The sequence below is a fragment of the Lygodium microphyllum genome, chromosome 21 (assembly GCF_053477565.2).
Source record: "Lygodium microphyllum isolate KBCC chromosome 21, Lygodium_microphyllum_v1.1.10, whole genome shotgun sequence".
NCBI classification, from domain to species: Eukaryota; Viridiplantae; Streptophyta; class Polypodiopsida; order Schizaeales; family Lygodiaceae; genus Lygodium; species Lygodium microphyllum.
The window spans coordinates 64,026,012-64,045,513 of record NC_141155.1 but is presented as its reverse complement, the minus strand read 5'-3'; positions in this window follow the sequence as shown (position 1 = coordinate 64,045,513).

Here is a 19,502-nt window from a genome sequence, read left to right as displayed (position 1 = left end):
CTATGGCATCTATGGCTTGTAATACTATCTCCTCCCTTAATGAAACCATTAGGATATACATGGATACTACTGCATCTAGTTATGTCCATTTTTTCTAAAATCAACCCTCTCAAAATGTTCTTTTACCTCTGAATGACAGTTTTCTAGAATATCATGTAGTAATGTGTGCCAAGATTGTGGGGAAAAGCTAGCCCAAACTCTCATGTCTTCTTTCATGCATGTTGTTAGTGATAATTATTCACAATTGTCATTGTATACTCAAGAAAGAGATAGTTGTAATAGCTAAGGACATTTGTGTTTCTTCTAAAAGTATCACGTACGGAGGTTTAACAATCACTTGATTTTTTAGAGGCATTTAGGAGGAGAGAGAAAAGAGACACGCTCATAAATTGTGGATTAGAATGCCCTTGGACACTCACCGTGCATCCATCACCTCGGGATACATCCATATAAAATAGTGCATCGACATGCACGTTGTCGGAGGGGTTTTTGTCAAAAGGTCGAATCCACCGAGGATCAGAAGTAGAAGGAAGTAGAGATAGGATATGGAAGAGAAGATAGAGAATACCCAAGTGGTAAACACGACAAAAACAAATCACAATGAATTGAATCAATATGTATTGAAAGAACCTACAATCTTTGCACTACTCAGACGCAATCTCTAGGCATTAGTTCTCCTAGAGCTCCTTTGTAGACCAAAAACGTGGATCAAAAAAATCAACTCTTTCTCTACTGCCCAGAACCCAAATCTGATGGCTCCGTTGGCTCCAAAACCCAAATCTGATGGCCACTATTTTCTTCCAATTCTAGCAGCTCATAGGCAGTAGATTCCCGCCTTTTGAATAATTTGATTCTTTTCCCTGCTACTACCGGAAGTTTTATGGCTGTTCCATCCAGCTCATTTAATGCATAAGTAGCATTATGAAATACCTGTCTTACCACATAGGGTCCAAACTATCTTTTGGAAACTTTACGCATGGCACTATGCTGGTTATCTAAATTGCTATCATAAACCAATACCCAATCCCCATCTTAAATGGTTCTTGGTCTCAATCTATGTCTTTTGTCAAACAGTTTCTTGTTCTGTATCCTTGCTACCCTTAACTTTGCAGTTGTTGCCTCTATGTCTTCTGACTTTCTTTCCAACTATCTAATGAGTAAGGCCAATAACTCCTCTCGATTCAACTCCTCCTCCCAAGGTAATACACTCCATGTGACTGTCATCTCTTCTATCGGCATGATAGGTTTTGGACCATACATCAATTCTATAGGCATATATCCTGTAATAGCACTATGAGTTGTTCTGTCAGCCCACAAAGCATAAGGGAGCAATCATGGCCACTCTTTTATCTTCTCTCCACATGCTTTTTCCAATGTCTTCACAATAGGTGGATGTCCTCTTTCACTTTTTCCATTTCCTTCACGAATATAGGCTGAAGTTAAAGAAAGATTTATCCCCAACCGTGCAAAGAAATCATAAGCTTCATCTACATCTAGCTCAGCCCTATCTGCTGTAATTTTTCCCACACAGCCATATCGACAAAAGATCTCTTCTAAGAGAAAAGTACGTATGGCATTTGTCGTCTTAGTACGTAGAGCTCTCCCTTCCACTTGATTAGTCAAGTCTTCATGAGCAAGCACAAGATACCTCATTTGCCAAAGACCTATAGGCATTGTGACCTAATCCACCACCCACTTAAAATGAAGAGAAAATGGATATGTGGGTTGCAATCCATCCCGATGTCTCATAGTTGAATACATTTGACATATCAAAATTGTTTCCACGAAGTGAGCAACATCCTTATGCATACCCTACTACCAATATATTTATTTGATCTTTATAAAAGTACCCCAAATACCTCTATGACTAGCCCATAAGCTTTCATGAAATTCTTGCATAACAGTTACTTGTGAAGCTCTATCACCCAAAACTCGCAATGGCATACCCTATTTCTTTTTAGCATGTTTCCCATCTTTTAAAAAAAATCCATAGGCTTTCCTCTTAATCTTCTTAAACTCCTCATCTGACCATTCATCTCTCTTTGTTAATGTACTGAGATATTGATCAATTCTTAGCCACTCTCCTGCATATTTGTCTTCCAGAAACACTTCTACACAAGATACAAAACATCTAAAGTGTATTCTCTTTGTTGTCCAAGCTTCTATTAATTCTGTAGCAACACCTTGCATTGCTAAATTCACTCTTGTAACATCATCTTCAGCCATAAGAAAGTCATCTTCTTCCTCCTCATCCATCATCCCATCTTCATTCTCATAACATGCTCAAGATAACATGTCCGCCACCACTGGGTTATCTCTTCCTGCAATATGCTTAAATTCAAGGTTCAAAGATTTGATGTATGCAATCCACCGGAGCATAACAATGTCCGGAGTAACACAACTAGTAATCATACCCAATACTGGCAAACAATCGGTCTCAATGACTACATGAGCACCCATAAAATACTCCTTATCACATTTAATGGCTATCACAATTCCCTATAATTCTCTTTTTACCTGTGGATATCTTCTCTGTCATTCAGTCAATACTTTTGCACCAAAGCGAATTGCATATCTTTGCCCTTCCTCATCATCTTGCCCAATTTCCCATCCAATCTCGATTGGGCTTGTATCAACAGTAATAATGATAGGATTTCCATGTGAATAGTCAGTCTTTCTCAATGTAGGAGCAAATTTTAAGAGTTGCTTCAATTTCTTCATTGCTTTTTTATGCTTCCTTTCCCACTGAAAATTCAGACCTTTCCTTAGAAGCTGATAAAGAGCATCGGCTACATGTGCAAAGTGAGGAATCCATATCAAATAGGACACACATGCACCCAAGAATCTACGCACCTCTGATACATTCTTGCATACATCTCGCATTTTATCAATCCCATCTATTTTTGCTAGTGATGGCCTTCGCCCATAAGGCCCACACATATACCCAACAATCAAAACCTCTTCAACTCCAAAGACAGACTTTTGTCCAAAAAGAGTTAAATGCACCTCTTCTAGACATGTCATAATCCTCTCACAATCCACAATATAGCTTGAAACAAATTGTCTACATCCATGAGCATCCATCTCTTCATTATTTTCATCCACTACACTATAATATATTAAAGATATAAATGAAGAATTTTTTTTTCGCCCCATGGCGGCGTTTCAAGCTGGCGTGTGTGAGGGGGATGGAGGAGCCAGCAAGCTCCTCGCTGGAGCTTGCTTGGCTCCCTCGCCATGCATGATGACAGGTAAGGGGGGAAGGATTCCCTCCCCTCCCCTATATAAGGAGGAAGGGCCGTAGTTGCAAGGGACGAGGGGAGGAGGGATGAAACTAATACTGCTGCTATCGACGTGCTGTGAAAAGAAAGGGAGGTCCACCATATCACCACCGCCATTGGTGATGAGACCGCCACTAGTACGAAGAGCCGCCACTTGCTCGCTGGGTCACGGTCGTATGGCCACGTTCGACTTCGTCATTCCATCTCCCCTCCCTGCCATGACTGCAACCTGAAGCTTTAGAAGCTTCTAGAACTTCTAAAGGCCTCCTCCCAAGCCCCCTTTCACCCCCCTTATATCCCTTTTAAACTTTTCACCCCCCCTCATAACTCTTTTTTACACAACCCCCTAAGCTTTTTTTAAAACCCCCGTGTCCCCATTACTTCTTTCTTTCCCCCCCCCCCCCCCCTGGACCCCAAATCCAAACCATCATTATGCGCCCCGGATGTTGTCCCGTGAGGAAAAGATAAAGAAGGGAAGTAGAGAGGAGAGAAGAAGAAAATAGTGGTGTGAAAGAAGTAGACCGTGAGAAAAAGATAAGGAAGGGAAGTAGAGAGGAGAGAAGAAGAAAATAGTGGTGTGAAAGAAGTAGAGCGTGAGGAAAAGATAAGGAAGGGAAGTAGAGAGGAGTGAAGAAGAAAATAGTGGTGTGAAAGAAGTAGAGGGTGGAAAAAGATAAAGAAGAGTAAGAGAGGAGTAAAAGAGGAAGAGTAGAGAAGGAATAGAGGGAGGTAGAAGGGTAAAAAGGGAGGGAAAAAGAGGAGTGAAGGAGGAGTAGGGAAGGAGAAGAAAAAAAGTAGAGGAAGTGCAAGGAAAGAGAATAATTTCCTTCTATACCTTTTTACCCCAAGCCCAAAGTTCTCCAAGGGTTCATGTGGATGCAAAACCACACTCACCCATAAACTTTTTGCCAAGTATAGACCCTATAGGGCCTTCTTAGGCTTTGTAAATCTTTCCCTCTCCGAAGAATCTAAGAATCTAAAGGTCCTATCATTCCTTCTCATGATCAACCATTCAAACGGCACCTTGCCTCGAAAGAGAGTCGATGGAAATCCGGAAGAAAGAGTAAAAGCTACCTTCACATTCGAACTGCGATGCCGCCTAAGAAAGTCCAAGGAGTAGCTGTGGGAGGCTCATCTCCCGGTATCCATGTGGATATCTCACCCCAAAACCAGGTTTTTCCTTCTTGGCTTTAAATTGATTTTAAGTCAATCATGCAGAGAGAATTTGTTAGGGATAGGATATATTTTTCCGAGTTATTTACAATGAAGGAGTTTAGTTGAATTGAACAAATGATAATGTATAGAACATAGTTTCCTTCGAATAGCATCATGCATTATAACGAATTACGAGCAAGATTATCTACTTACTATAGTAGTATATTTCAGTTAAATCCTGAAGGTATAAAAATTGTATCTTGCACCATTAGTCCTTTTCCTTTTTGCAACGAATCATTGTAGAAGATTAAATTCATAAAAGGTTTCTTTCGTTGCTCAAATTACTAGGAAGTTATCATTGCTAATTGCATATCTTAGCAAGGAAAAGATTGTTATTTGGCATGAGTTCGTCTGCAAGGAAAAATGAAGATTCACTACAAGATATAGACCTTATACCGATGTTTAAAGCGACGAAAATGCAAACAATAAAATTTGCCCCCGTCATCGCAAAAAGCGTCGTTATTGACGACGCCATAGAAACGTCGCTATATGCGTCGCTATTTATGTCGCTATCTGCGTTGCATTTGCGATGCAGATAGCGACGCAAATAGCGACGCATACATCAACGCAACCAGTAAAGTTGCGATGCTCATAGCGAGGCCAATAGTGACGCAAGTAGTAAATTTTCGACGCAAATAGCGACGGTAATAGGGAAAAAGAAAATTTGTGGCAGGGCAGCCACATATAGCACTGTGTGCTGTATGAGAGCCATACAAAATAGTTTCTGCACTGCTGCATACAAAGTGCTTGCAAACAGAAAGAATGTATACTAAAATCATAAAACTGATACATGAAATAAATACATGATCGCATAAAATGCGATTGGTACAATCATGAAAGGATATCACTAATACATAGAAAATGTCTACATAGATCAGGCGACTAAAAACTAAAGGTGTGTGAGCTCTAAGGATCCAAGGGCGAGCTAGAAATCCTCGTCCCTCGAAAGCTCGTCCCGTCGCAAAGGAGCATCAAACGGATTTTGCAGAAAAAGAAACATATCAATCCACCATACAATAATGCATTCAAATATCTCATGGTAACTACGGACAAGAAAGATGAGTGACTTACAGGGTCGCCGTGTCTATACAATTGGTCGATCAATGCCCTGAGATCGTGCTTCTCTGCATATCGAGTCTCAAGGCCTTGCGGATCGCGATTTGTAATGGAGTGCTGCAAAGAAAACAAAATGCTAACTGTTAGAAACATGATTGTCAGTACAAAGAATATTTCAAAAAAATAAATAAGCAAAACAAAAGAGAAACTTACAAAGTCCTCCAAATATGTCTTGTGGTCGCCACTCCCAAGATGATGCACCGCTCCGTCGTGCCCTCGCCACCTCCCGCTGCTGACTCCAACGTCCTGGCGAATATGTCCCTCAGTCGGCGCCAGTCGTCTGCATCTAATCACTTGGGCTTTGGAGCCCCACTCTTGATTGCCTTGCATGCGTCAGATCGTCTATGTGACATGTATGCACGCATGCAATCCATCATCCAGCCCGTAGAGAATCTATCTACTGCGGCTGGCACTGGAAACTCCTCGTGCAAGGATGCTACTATGTAGTCCTTGCTCCCCTCTGGTATGTTCCTCCAATGATCCATGACATTTTGCCGAAAAACTTGTTGGCACAACTCCCTCATGCGAGCCATCACCCTCCTCCCCTCATCATTCATGATGATGGCTCCTGACCTACTATCCACTAGGTATCCATAACCCCTAGGAGTCTGCCTAAGATGGGCCCTCTCCCATCTCCGTCCACGCTCTTGGGCATATCCAGGAGACCCCTGTACATCCGGTGTACCGACGGGGGTACCCTCTCCCGAAGTGCCACTCAAAGGGGTGCCACCAAAGGGGGTGCCACCAAAAGAAGTGCCACCAAAAGGCGTGCCACCTGCTGACGGCTGCGCAAAAGCCGGAGTAACTGGAGTAGACATCCCCACAGGTGTGACAAATCCTGGAGGTGATGCAGCTCCAGCTAAACGACGAGACGGAGACACCACGTCCGTGTCTCCACAGCCGCACCCCCTGATCCTCCTGCAGTCCCTCCCTCTGGCCCAAGTCGTGAGCGTCGAGATCGTCTGCTCGAAGCTGAAGCATCTGATCGCGTTGAAGCAGATCTAGCAGAGCGCCCTGACGAAGAACGAGACAGCTCCTGATCTGCCATCTCTCTGAATCTCGCGAGCTGATCTGGAGACATGTGTGCCATCATGTCCTGAAACTCCTCATCGCTCATCCCTCGACTCATCCTGAAAATGTCACCTGCACAGATAAAAAATGATGTTAGAATAATCAATTTAAACTATACAAAGCACAGTAATATAAATCACTTTTTAAAAATCCCTCTTAAAATGCATATCTTATGTACCTTTATGGAAGATCTAAACAACGAATTGAGTAATACAATTCTCCAAGAATGAAGTATTCTATGGTCCCATATTAATCTCCTGACACAACTCTGCATACACTGGAAGGTCGATAGACATGTCACCACAAAAAAATGAGTCTGCCTCGTTCTCAAAAAATTCTAGGACTTCTGTATTTTCATCATTGTTAGCCGATGCGGGCTCCAAGCTTGCGGTGGCCTCCACCCCTTGTAATATCGACCCCTCTATTTGCATATTTTCTTCATCTATGCCTGAAACATCGCTTTGATCATATACTCTTGCACCTCGAGGAGTTGAAGGTATAACATACCACCATCGAGGTTGTCGGGGGTTTGGATAGAACATTACCTGTTCACAAACACTTACAAAGCGAGTTCAAACCATTGTGACATAAACCATGTCGTATTACAATTAGCAAGCAAATGACTCTTTGCACCTGTTCACAATGGGCCGGCAACACAAAGATGTCACGCAAATCCGTTCATTTTTTTTCAGAATCTATTTTGAGAAATCCAGATGGACCTCGTCGAGCTGTTGCTCCAGCTCCTCCAAGTACCACTTTGAACCACTGCACATCGAATAGTATCATGGAGAAGCTACGGTAATCCACTGTAATAATACTTTGCAAGTTCCCAAAATACTCCATCTCATTCACAACCGTGTTCGGATCCGTTGCTCGTCGCCAACTCTCTTGCTAACCTTGCCATGACACCATAGTCCATTGTGGAGCGCATTTTGTCAATGCGCTGCACGCGAAAATGCCGTCCGCGCGACCATGCTGCACTATATATTTTGTACTGTACATTGAAACACTCAAATTAGATGTAGCAAGAAAATTTAGATACGACACATTCTAAACCCCTCATTACCTTTGGACTACATCCCCTCGAGAACTCCCACTCCTCCATTGAGACCTCTGTCCCTTCGCTGGATGCTACGGTCAAGGCTCCATGCAACCATCGTGTTGACATAAACCACGATATCTCCTCCATGCCTTCGGGATATCGAATCGGTCGGTGATGCGTACTGCGTCGGAATTCAGCTCGTGCTTCCTCACGATCTTGCCTTGCAATCTGGTACTTGGCGAGCCACATCTCCATGGAGGCATGGTGCAACATACAAAAGCGATTCACCTTCTCTTCCATTGAGGCATCCATTCTTTTTTCTACCCCATTTCCAACCACTACATCTCCAATCAGCCTATCATCGTCCTTCAGCGTCCATAGCATTTCATTGTCTGGTTCCACCCCCATTGGTAGCCATTGTGAGATATGCACTAACGCCTCTGACACCAACCAACCATCCACCATGCTACCTTCTGGACGAGCCCGTTGTCGCACAAAGCCTTTCAGGGTTTTCATGAAGCGCTCCAGGAAGAACATCCATCGCGTATGGACAGGTCCATCAATCTCCACTTCGTCCACAAGATGCACAAGAAGATGAACTTGTATCGTGAGCATGCTAGTGGGCAGGTATTTCTCAAAGAGACAGGCCGTCTCAACTGCTCCCCGCCTTGCAGATTCAATAGAGGATGTCTTAATCTCTTTCTGTGAGATCCATTGCACCAAAGTCGGCAACTTGTAAATGGCCCCGCGAATTTCTGGAGTAAGGCATCCTGCGATTGCGATCGGTAGGACAAACTGCCACAAATGAGAAAGTATTATGAATAATGGCCACTTTTCAAATTGCAAAATGTCCACGCTAATTAAAATCCATTCTGTTCACAAACCTGACATATCTTATGCCAATCATGGGATTTTAGCCCAGACATTTGGTCATCTTTAGAAAATGCGGACCTGAGAGAATGCATCATACCCTTCGGAGTGCGGATAGACTTGATTACTTGCTTCACAATGCGCTCTTCTTTGGTAGACAAAACACAGGGAGCGCGAGGAAGCTACACTCCCCCTTCAGCACTCGACTGCAGCCAAAGCGCGTCCATCTTACCTACCTCCTTTAAATCCATTCGTGACCCTATAATGTCTCTCTTTCCTGTGATGTGGTCCCATAGCAAGCTACCCACATTCTTGAAAATATGCATGGGATCCAACAAGTGGTTGACCTATAAGTGGATCCAATATGGCAACTCGTAGAAAACTGAGAACCGTCGCATTCCATTTGGATGTGATTCCGAGTTTACCATTTTCAGCTTATACCAGCTTGCAGCGTTCATACGTGCTGGAGGTCGTCCAAGAAAATCTTCCCTGAGTTCATGATCCTCCCGCAAGAAAGCGGCGTGTCCTTGATATACCATCTTCTTCATGGTTCGTGACCTTCGGGAGTCTAACTGTGGCCCACACAATGGACATGGATGATAACCTGAGGTAACCAGACCTGTAAGGCGAGCCACGACCTAGTGAATACTTGATTGAATGAAATTAAATATATATATTACCAGCGAGAACAAAGGTCTGCTCACCTGAGCACTCTCCCAATCCCGGAAAGTCATGCATCGTCCACATGAGAATGGCTCAAATGTTCGCTGACCGCCGACCATCGCGCCTGCTCATATCTTGCACAGTGACCCCCTCCTGCCACAAAATCTTAAGCTCATCGACTAATGGACGAAGATACACGTCCATATTTTTTACTTTGTAGCAGCCCGGGACGAGCAAGCTAAGGATGAGATGTCCTTTCTTCATAGAAAGCCATGGAGGGATGTTGTAGTTGACAAGCACTATAGGCCACACACTGTAAGAAGTCGAGCGCAGACCGAATGGGTTCACATCATCCATGGCGAGACCGAGCCGAAGATTCCTTGGCTCTCGCGCAAAGCCTGGGAAGGTAGAGTCAATGTGGCTCCATGCGTGCGAATCCGCTGATATTCGTTGAACTCCATCCGTGGACCTATTCTGCACATGCCACGTTGTCAAGCTTGCCATGGCAGATGTGCGAAACATGTGGTTTATGTGGGGGATGAGTGGAAAGTGTCTGAGAACTTTTTGAGGGATGGTTTGCCCTTGCAAGTCCTGTCGATACCTGTGAGCACCACACTTTGGACATGTCTCCATAGTCTCGTATTCATCTCAAAACAATATGTAGTCGTTGATACATGCATGGATGTTATTGTAGTCCATGCCAAGCTTCCGTAAAACATATCGTGCATCATCACGAGACTCAGGCATGGTATTTGCAGGTGGTAATATATGATATTTCAATAACCTGAAAAAAATCATAAAACACCTTGAAAAAACACAAATGTTTGTAATAATACTGTTTAAAAAAAAATCAATGAAACCTATGTGCAAGGTACCTGAATAACTCAGTCACACTCGTATCGCTCCAACCGTATTTTGCTTGCACACTTAAGAGTGCAAGCAATGTCTTCAACCGGGATACTCGGCACCCATCATATAATGGTATGGATGCTTCCTCTCTAAGTGAGTCAGATGTCTCAACATCCATGGGAATCAATGCATCGATCATTGCCTCCATCTTAGGCTCCAAGATTGTAGGTAGGTCGGGAAGGTTGTTTGTCTCCTCTGGCATTGACGGTATAGATGGGCCTTGCGAGTGGTGGATTGGCTCTTGCAATCCATCCATCGCACGTCCACGAAATCTTCTAATTGGCCGCAAAGGGTGCACTCCCCCTTGGGTCGAGACATCACCCCCCTGGATAGAAAATTTGCCAACATGACCCAATCTTATTGTGTATGGTTTTCAATTAGCTTGAGAGTACAATGCATGATTAATATTAACTTCAAATTACCATTTGCTGAAAATCTGCAATCACCTGATCAATGATCTCAGATTGAAACTCGCCAAATCGTCGTACGTGTTCTATAGACAATCGGCGTTTTCGTCTAATTGCCAACTTGCATTGAGAGCAAGGACATGGGACACACTGATTAAGATACGTCTCGCGGTCTTGAACAATAAGACCTTCTTCGTTTTCCATCTTATCTACATTACAGCAAACGAGGCTTAAATGGATAGCTTTATGGAGATGTATGTCAAGTTGCAAGTTGACCATAAATCTTGCATTGTATATAGTAGTTGAGAGATTTTCCAATGTTATATCTCGGCCTTGTATCATACTCAAGGATTTGTTTGTCCCGGTAGATAATTATTTGTTATATCTTGGCTTTGAGTATAAGTAATCCATTTTGAGCATCATTGAGGATCTCTTCGTCTAATAATAAATCAGTCTCAACAAAAAGCATCTTAGAAATGTGGTTTTTTTGTCCTAGGATCGCATATTAAAATTAATGCGCGCCATCTATGAAATTTAATAACTATAGTAATAAAATTTATTTCAATAAATTCTACTCATAGTCATAAGACCTGAGAGAAAATATCCTATACTCAATTTAAGGGTTTCTTCTTCTATAACAATACTTTTGGGTTCATTTTGATGAAGTACCGTAATGACCATTAGCTACGGTATCATTTTCTTTTAGTCCTTCCGTTGACTAGTTGGTATGATTTCAAATTTGTTATGCCTATAAAGTTAATACAAAAACAATGAATTATGCATATCACAATTAGATCCCCTACTTGGAAATTATGAAGGAATTATCCATCTTAAAGAGTCACCAATGTACGTGGCCCATGGCAAAGCACATTGCATACCATTATCGATAAGTCTATTATCTTAAATTTCCTTCCCCTCCCTCTCCCTCTCTTTCTCTCCCTCTCTCTCCCTCTCCCTCTCTTTCTCTCTCATTTTCTCTCCTAAAAAAGCAAAAAAGAAAGTGATTCAAACAACAAACAACCAAACCCGTCGTGAGAGAGAGAATGCACTCTCTCTCTCACACCCTCTCCCTCTCCCTCTCATTCTCTTTCTCTCCCTCTCTCATTTCCTTCCCCTCCCTCTCCCTCTCTTTCTCTTTCTCTCCCTCTCTATTTCTCTTTCTCTCTCATTTCCTAAACAAGAAAAAAATAAAGTGATTTAAACATTAAACAAGCAAAAGGGAGAGGGAGAGAGACAATGCACTCTCCCTCTCTTTCTCTTTCTCTCCCTCTCTCATTTCCTTCCCCTCCCTCTCCCTCTCCCTCTCTTTCTCTCTCATTTCCTCTCCTAAACAAGCAAAAAATAAAGTGATTTAAACATTAAACAAGCAAAAGGGATAGGGAGAGAGAGAATGCACTCCCTCCTTCTCTCTCTCTTTCTCTTTCTCTCCCTCTCTCATTTCCTCCCCCTCCCTCTCCCTCTCCCTCTCCCTCTCTTTCTCTTTCTCTTTCTCTTTCTCTTTCTCTCCCTCTCTTTCTCTCTTACTCTCTCGTTTCCTCTCCTAAACAAGCAAAAAAGAAAGTGATTTAAACATTAAACAAGCAAAAGGGAGAGGGAGAGAGAGAATGCACTCTCCCTCTCTTTCTCTTTCTTTTTTTTAAACAGTATTATTGCAAACATGGATGGATTTTTCAAGTTGTTTTATGATTTTTTCAGGTTATTGAAATATCATATATTGCCACCTGCAAACACCATACCTGAGTCTCGTGATGATGCACGACATGTTTTACGGAAGCTTGGCATGGACTACAATAACATCCATGCATGTATCAACGACTGCATATTGTTTCGAGATGAATACGAGACTATGGAGACATGTCCAAAGTGTGGTGCTTACAGGTATCGACAGGACTTGCAAGGGCAGACCATCCCTCAAAAAGTCCTCAGACACTTTCCGCTCATCCCCCGCATAAACCACATGTTTCACACGTCTGCCATGGCAAGCTTGACAACGTGGCATGTGCAGAATAGGTCCACGGATGGAGTGCAACGAATATCAGCACATTCGCGTGCATGGAGCCACATTGACTCTACCTTCCCAGGCTTTGCGCGAGAGCCAAGGAATCTTCGGCTCGGTCTCGCCATGGATGGTGTGAACCCATTCGGTCTGCGCTCGACTTCTTACAGTGTGTGGCCTATAGTGCTTGTCAACTACAACATTCCTCCATGGCTTTCTACGAAGAAAGGACATCTCATCCTTAGCTTGCTCGTCCCGGGCCGCTACAAAGTAAAAAATATGGACGTGTATCTTCATCCATTAGTCGATGAGCTTAAGATTTTGTGGGAGGAGGGGGTCACGGTGCAAGATATGAGGAGGCGCAATGGTCGGCGGTCAGCCAACATTCGAGCCATTCTCATGTGGACGATGCATGACTTTCCGGGATTGGGAGAGTGCTCAGGTGAGCAGACCTTTGTTCTCGCCGGTAATATCTATATTTTATTTCATTCAATCAAGTATTCACTAGGTCGTGGATCGCCTTGCAGGTCTCGTTACCTCAGGTTATCATGCATGTCCATTGTGTGGGCCACAGTTAGACTCCCGAAGGTCACGAACCATGAAGAAGATGGTATATCAAGGACACGCCGCTTTCTTGTTGGAGGATCATGAACTCAGCGAAGGTTTTCTTGGACGACCTCCAGCACGTATGAACGCTGCAAGATGGTACGAGCTGAAAATGGTAAACCCGGAATCACATCCAAATGGAATGCGACGGTTCTCAGTTTTCTACGAGTTGCCATATTGGACCCACTTACAGGTCAACCACTTGTTGGATCCCATGCATATTTTCAAAAATGTGGGCAGCTTGCTATGGGACCACATCACAGGAAAGAGAGACACTATAGGGTCACGAATGGATTTAAAGGAGGTAGGTAAGATGGAGGCGTGGACATTTTGAAATTTGAAAAGTGACCATTATTCTTAATGCTTTCTCATTTGTGGCAGTTTGTCCTACCGATCGCGATCGCGGGATGCCTAACTCCAGAAATTCGCGGGGCCATTTACAAGCTGTCGACTTTGGTGCAATGGATCTCACAGAAAGAGATTAAGACGTCCTCTATTGAATCCGCAAGGCGGGGAGCAGTTGAGACGGTCTGTCTCTTTGAGAAATACCTGCCCACTAGCATGCTCACGATACAAGTTCACATTCTTGTGCATCTTGTGGATGAAGTGGAGATTGCTGGACCTGTCCATACGCGATGGATGTTCTTCCTGGAGCGCTTCATGAAAACCCTGAAAGGCTTTGTGCGACAACGAGCTCATCCGGAAGGTAGCATGGCGGAAGGTTGGTTGGTGTCAGAGGCGCTAGTGCATATCTCACAATGGCTACCAATGGTGGAACCAGACAATGAAATGCAATGGACACTGAAGGACGATGACAGGCTGACTGGAGATGTGGTGGTTGGAAATGGGGTAGAAAAAAGAATGGATGCCTCAATGGAAGAGAAGGTGAATCACTTTTGTATGTTGCACCATGCCTCCATGGAGACGTGGCTCGCCAAGTACCAGATTGCAAGGCAAGATCGAGAGGAAGCGCGAGCTGAATTCCGACGCAGTACGCGTCACCGACCGATTCGATATCCCGAAGGCATGGAGGAGATGCCGTGGTTTATGTCAACACGATGGTTGCATGGAGCCTTGACCGCAGCATCCAGCGAAGGGACAGAGGTCTCAATGGAGGAGTGGGAGTTCTCGAGGGGATGTAGTTCAAAGGTAATGAGGGGTTTAGAATGTGTCGTATCTAAATTTGCTTGCTACATCTAATTTGAGTGTTTCAATGTGCAGTACAAAATATATAGTGGAGCGTGGTCGCGCGGACGGCATTTTCGGGTGGAGCGTATTGACAAAATGCGCTCCACAATGGACTGTGGTGTCATGGCAAGGTTTGAGCAAGAGAGCCGGTGACGAGCAACGGATCCGAACACGGTTGTGGATGGGATGGAGTATTTTGGGAACTTGCAAAGTATTATTACGGTGGATTACCGTAGCTTCTCCATGATAATATTCGATGTGCAGTGGTTCAAAGTGGTACTTGGAGGAGCTGGCGCAACAGTTCGACGAGGTCCATCTGGATTTCTCGAAATAGATTCCGAAAAAAAATGGATGGATTTGCGCGACACCTTTGTGTTGCCAGCCCATTGTGAACAGGTACAACTAGTCATTTGCTTGCTAATTGTAATACGACATGGTTTATGTCACAATGGTTTGAAGCCGCTTTGTAAGTGTTTGTGAACAGGTAATCTTCTATCCAAGTCCCCGACAACCTCGATGGTGGTATGTTATACCTTCAACTCCTCGAGGTGCGAGAGTATACGATCAAAGCGACGTTCCAGGCATAGATGAAGAAAATATGCAAATAGAGGGATCGAAATTACAAGGGGTGGAGGCCACCGCAAGCTTGGAGCCCGCATTGGCTAACAATGATGGAAATACAGAAGTCGTAGAATTTTTTGAGAACGAGGCAGACTCGTTCTTTTGTGGTGACATGTCTATCGACCTTCCAGTGTATGCAGAGTTGTGTCACGAGATTAACATGGGACCATAGAATACTTCATTCTTGGAGAATTGTATTACTCAATTCATTGTTTAGATCTTCCATAAAGGTAGATAAGATATGCATTTTAAGAGGGATTTTTCAAAAATGATTTATATTAATGTGCTTTGTATAGTTTAAATTGATTATTCTAACATTATTTTTTATCTGTGCAGGTATCGACATTTTCAGGATGAGTCGAGGGATGAGCGATGAGGAGTTTCAGGAGATGATGGCACGTATGTCTCCAGATCAGCTCGCAAGATTCAGAGAGATGGCAGATCAGGAGCTATCTCGTTCTTCGTCAGGGCGCTCTGCTAGATCAGCTTCAGCGCGATCAGATGCTTCAGCTTCGAGCAGACGATCTTGACGCTCGCGACTTGGGCCAGAGGGAGGGACTGCGACTGCAGGAGGATCAGGGGGGTGCTGCTGTGGAGACACGGACGCGGTGTCTCCGTCTCGTCGTTCAGCTGGAGTTCGGTCACCTCCAGGATTTGTCACACCTGTGGGGCTGTCCAGTCCAGTTACTCCGGCTTTTGCGCATCCGTCGGCAGATGTCACGCCTTTTGGTGGCACTCCTTTTGGTGGCACCCCCTTTGGTGGCACCCCTTTGAGTGGCACTCCGGGAGAGGGTACCCCCGTCGGTACACCAGATGTACAAGGGTCTCCTGGATATGCCCAGGAGTGTGGATGGAGATGGGAGAGGGCCCATACAAGGCACACTCCTAGGGATTATGGATACCTAGTGGATGGCAGGTCAAGAGCCATCATCATGAATGATGAGGGGAGGAGGGTGATGGCTCGCATGAGGGAGTTGTGCCAACAAGTTTTTCGGCACAACGTCCTGGATCATTGGAGGAACATATCGGAGGGGAGCAAGGAATACATAGTAGCATCCTTGCACGAGGAGTTCCCAGTGCCAGCCGCAGTGGATAGATTCTCTACGGGCTGGATGATGGATTGCATGTGTGCATACATGTCACATAGACGATCCGATGCACGCAAGGCAATCAAGAGTGGGGCTCCAAAGCCCGAGTGGTTAGATGCAGACGACTGGCGCCGACTGAGGGAGGAGGCTACAAATTCGCCAGGACGTTGGAGTCAGCAGCGGGAGGCGGCGAGGGCACGAATCAAGGCCGGATCGGTACATCATCTTGGGAGTGGCAGCCACAGGACATATTTGGAGGACTTTGTAAGTTTCTCTTTTGTTTTGCTTATTTATTTTTTTGAGATATTCTTTGTACTGACAATCATGTTTCTAACAGTTAGCATTTTTTTTTCTTTGCAGCACTCCATTACAAATCGCGATCCGCAAGGCCTTGAGACTCGATATGCAGAGAGGCACGGTCTCAGATCATTGATCGACCGATTGTATAGACGCGGCGGCCCAGTAAGTCACTCATCTTTCTTGTCCGTAGTTACCATGAGATATTTGAATGCATTATTGTATGGTGGATTGATATGTTGTTTCTTTTTCTGCAGAATCCGTTTGATGCTCCTTTGCAGCGAGAAGAGCTTTCGGGGGACGACGATTTGTAGCTCGCCCTTGGATCCTTAGAGCTCACATACCTTTAGTTTTTAGTCGCCCGATCTATGTAGACATTTTCTATGTATTAGTGATATTGTTTTATGATTGTACTAATCGCATTTTATGTGATATCATGTATTTATTTCATCTATCAGTTTTATGATTTCAGTATACATTCTTTTTGTTTGCAAACGCTTTGTATGCAACAGTGCAGAAACTATTTTGTATGGCTCTCATACAGCACACAGTGCTATATGTGGCAGGGCTGCCCTGCCACAAAAATTTTTTTTTCTCTGTTACCGTCGCTATTTGCGTCGCAAATTTACTGCACGCGTCGCTATTGTCGTCGCTATCAGCGTCGCAAACACTCTGTAACCTTCGCTATATGCGTTGCATTTGCGACGCATATAGCGACGTATATAGCGACGCATATAGCGACGATTCTATGGCGTCGTCAATAACGACGCTTTTTGCGATGACGGGGGCAAATTTTGTTGTTTGTATTTTCGTCGCTTTAAACGTCGCTATAAGGTCTATATCTTGTAGTGCCTGGTGGCTTCACCCAATCTGCTTTATTAACTTGACATTGAAAGCATTGTTGGACATATTGGCAGACATTCTTGGTCAACTTTGGCCACCAAAATATCCTTCTAACAAGCTGTATGGTCTTATCAATACCTAGATGTCCTGCTCAAGGCACATCATGGTTATCAAACAGAACTTTCTTTCGTAGTTCCCGTGCACTAGGAACACAGATCTTGCCTTTTCGTTTAAGAAACCCATTCTCAATTGAAAAGTTCCTAAATGAACTTGCCTTATTAGAAATAATAGTAGGTAATGAAACAGAAGTATCTGGTCCATCCCTAATCAAAGAGTCTTGTTCTATGGCCTAATAAATTTTTGCCATATAAGAGTCCTCTAATCGTGCTTCCTTTATTTCTTGAAACAATGAGCTTTCTAAAATTGTAAAGCTCATTTGATACATCATACGAGATAATGCATCAACAACAACATTATCCTTACCCTTCTTGTATACAATTTTCATATGAAATTCTTGCATCATTTCATCCCATTGAGCTAGGCACCCTCGAAGATCTGGTTGACTACAAAAATACTTAAGGGTATGGTGATCTGTATAAACTTTAAAATCTGCACCATATAAATAGTGCCACCAAACTTTAAGGCAATGAGCAATAGCATAAAGCTCTTGTTCATGAACTGGCCAATTCTGTTGGCTTGGGGAAAGCTTCTTTCTTTCAAAAGCTACACGCCTGTCTTCTTGGCTAAGGACTACACCTATCGCGATGCTACTTGCATCTGTTTCTAAAACAAATGGTTTCTCAGGATCAACTAACTTGACAACAGGGGCAGTGGAAACTGCTTGTTTCATAGCCTCAAAACTTTCTTGTTGCACTGATGTCCAGACATAGGGCACCATATCTTGCAATAAATCTGTCATAGGAGCAACTATATATGAGTATGCGAATCCTGACAATACCAAAAAGGAACAAAGAGCTCTGTCATTTTGGGGTGTTGGCCAGCTAAGTATCACAACAACCTTCTTGGGGTCCATCTTGATCCCATTGGCAGATACAATATGACCTAAATACTCTATCTTTGCTAAACATAGAATCGTCTTGTCTGGGTTAGCATAGAGTTTTGCTTCCTACAAAGTTTCAAAAACTGTCACCAAATGTGACTCATGTTCATGGATACTCTTACTATACACAAGCACATCATCAATAAAATCTACAACCAACTTGCCCATCTATGGTCTTAGCAAATCATTCATTAACATCATAAAAGTAGTAGGAGCATTTGTTAAACCGAAAGGCATAATCAAATACTCATATTGACCAAATCTTGTTCTAAAAGCAGTTTTAGAAATATCTTCATCTCTTACTCTAATCTAGTGATAACCACTTTTTAAATCAATCTTACTAAAGATAGAAGCACCACCTAGAGCATCCAAGAGATCATCAATATGAGGCATAGGATATCTATGCTTGACAGTTATTTTATTTAAAGCCCTATAGTCTACACACATTTGAAAAGAACCATATTTCTTTTTTACAAGTAAAACAGGGGCTGCAAAGGGTGAAAAGCTAGGTCTAATCAATCCTTTGCTTAAGTACTCATCCACCACCTTACAAACTTCATTCTCCTCCTATAGACTCATCCTGAACGGGGGTCTAGCAACTGGATTAGCTCCTGGGACAAGCTCAATCCTATGCTCCACATTCCTACGAGGAGGTTAACGAAGAGGAAGATCGGATTTAGATACATCAAAAAATTGGGCTCTTATTTTACTTGATAAGGCCGAAGGGATACTTGTGGAACTTCCACCTTTGTCCATGTCATCCTTTGACACACATTTAGAAATATTTAAAATATAACAAAAGTAAAGAGACTTACAGTCAATCTTGAGCTCCTTGGTTATCGAGAGAATCCTTGCTTCTTGGAGATCTGGTTCTCTGTGAATCAACAATCGTCGGGCCTCGTGCTCAAATTGATAAATATAAGAAGAGAAGTCAATGATAGGTCTCTTCTTTGCATGCCACTGCTTTCTCAACACTAGGTTGAATCTTGCAAGCTGTGTAATTTCAAAATCCAAGCTGTCCTCATAGGACTGGATCTGTACAGGGAGGTCAACAACTCGTTGATCCCATATCTGTGTACCCATCTCGTCAGCTAGCTCTACCGAATAACTATATTCTGAAGGGGTAATCTTGAGCTTCAGCTTCTTGATGAGATTAGAGCTAATAACATTATGTGAAGAGCCCACATCGAATAAAATACGCATAGGGCATCCTACCACTATGTCTTTCA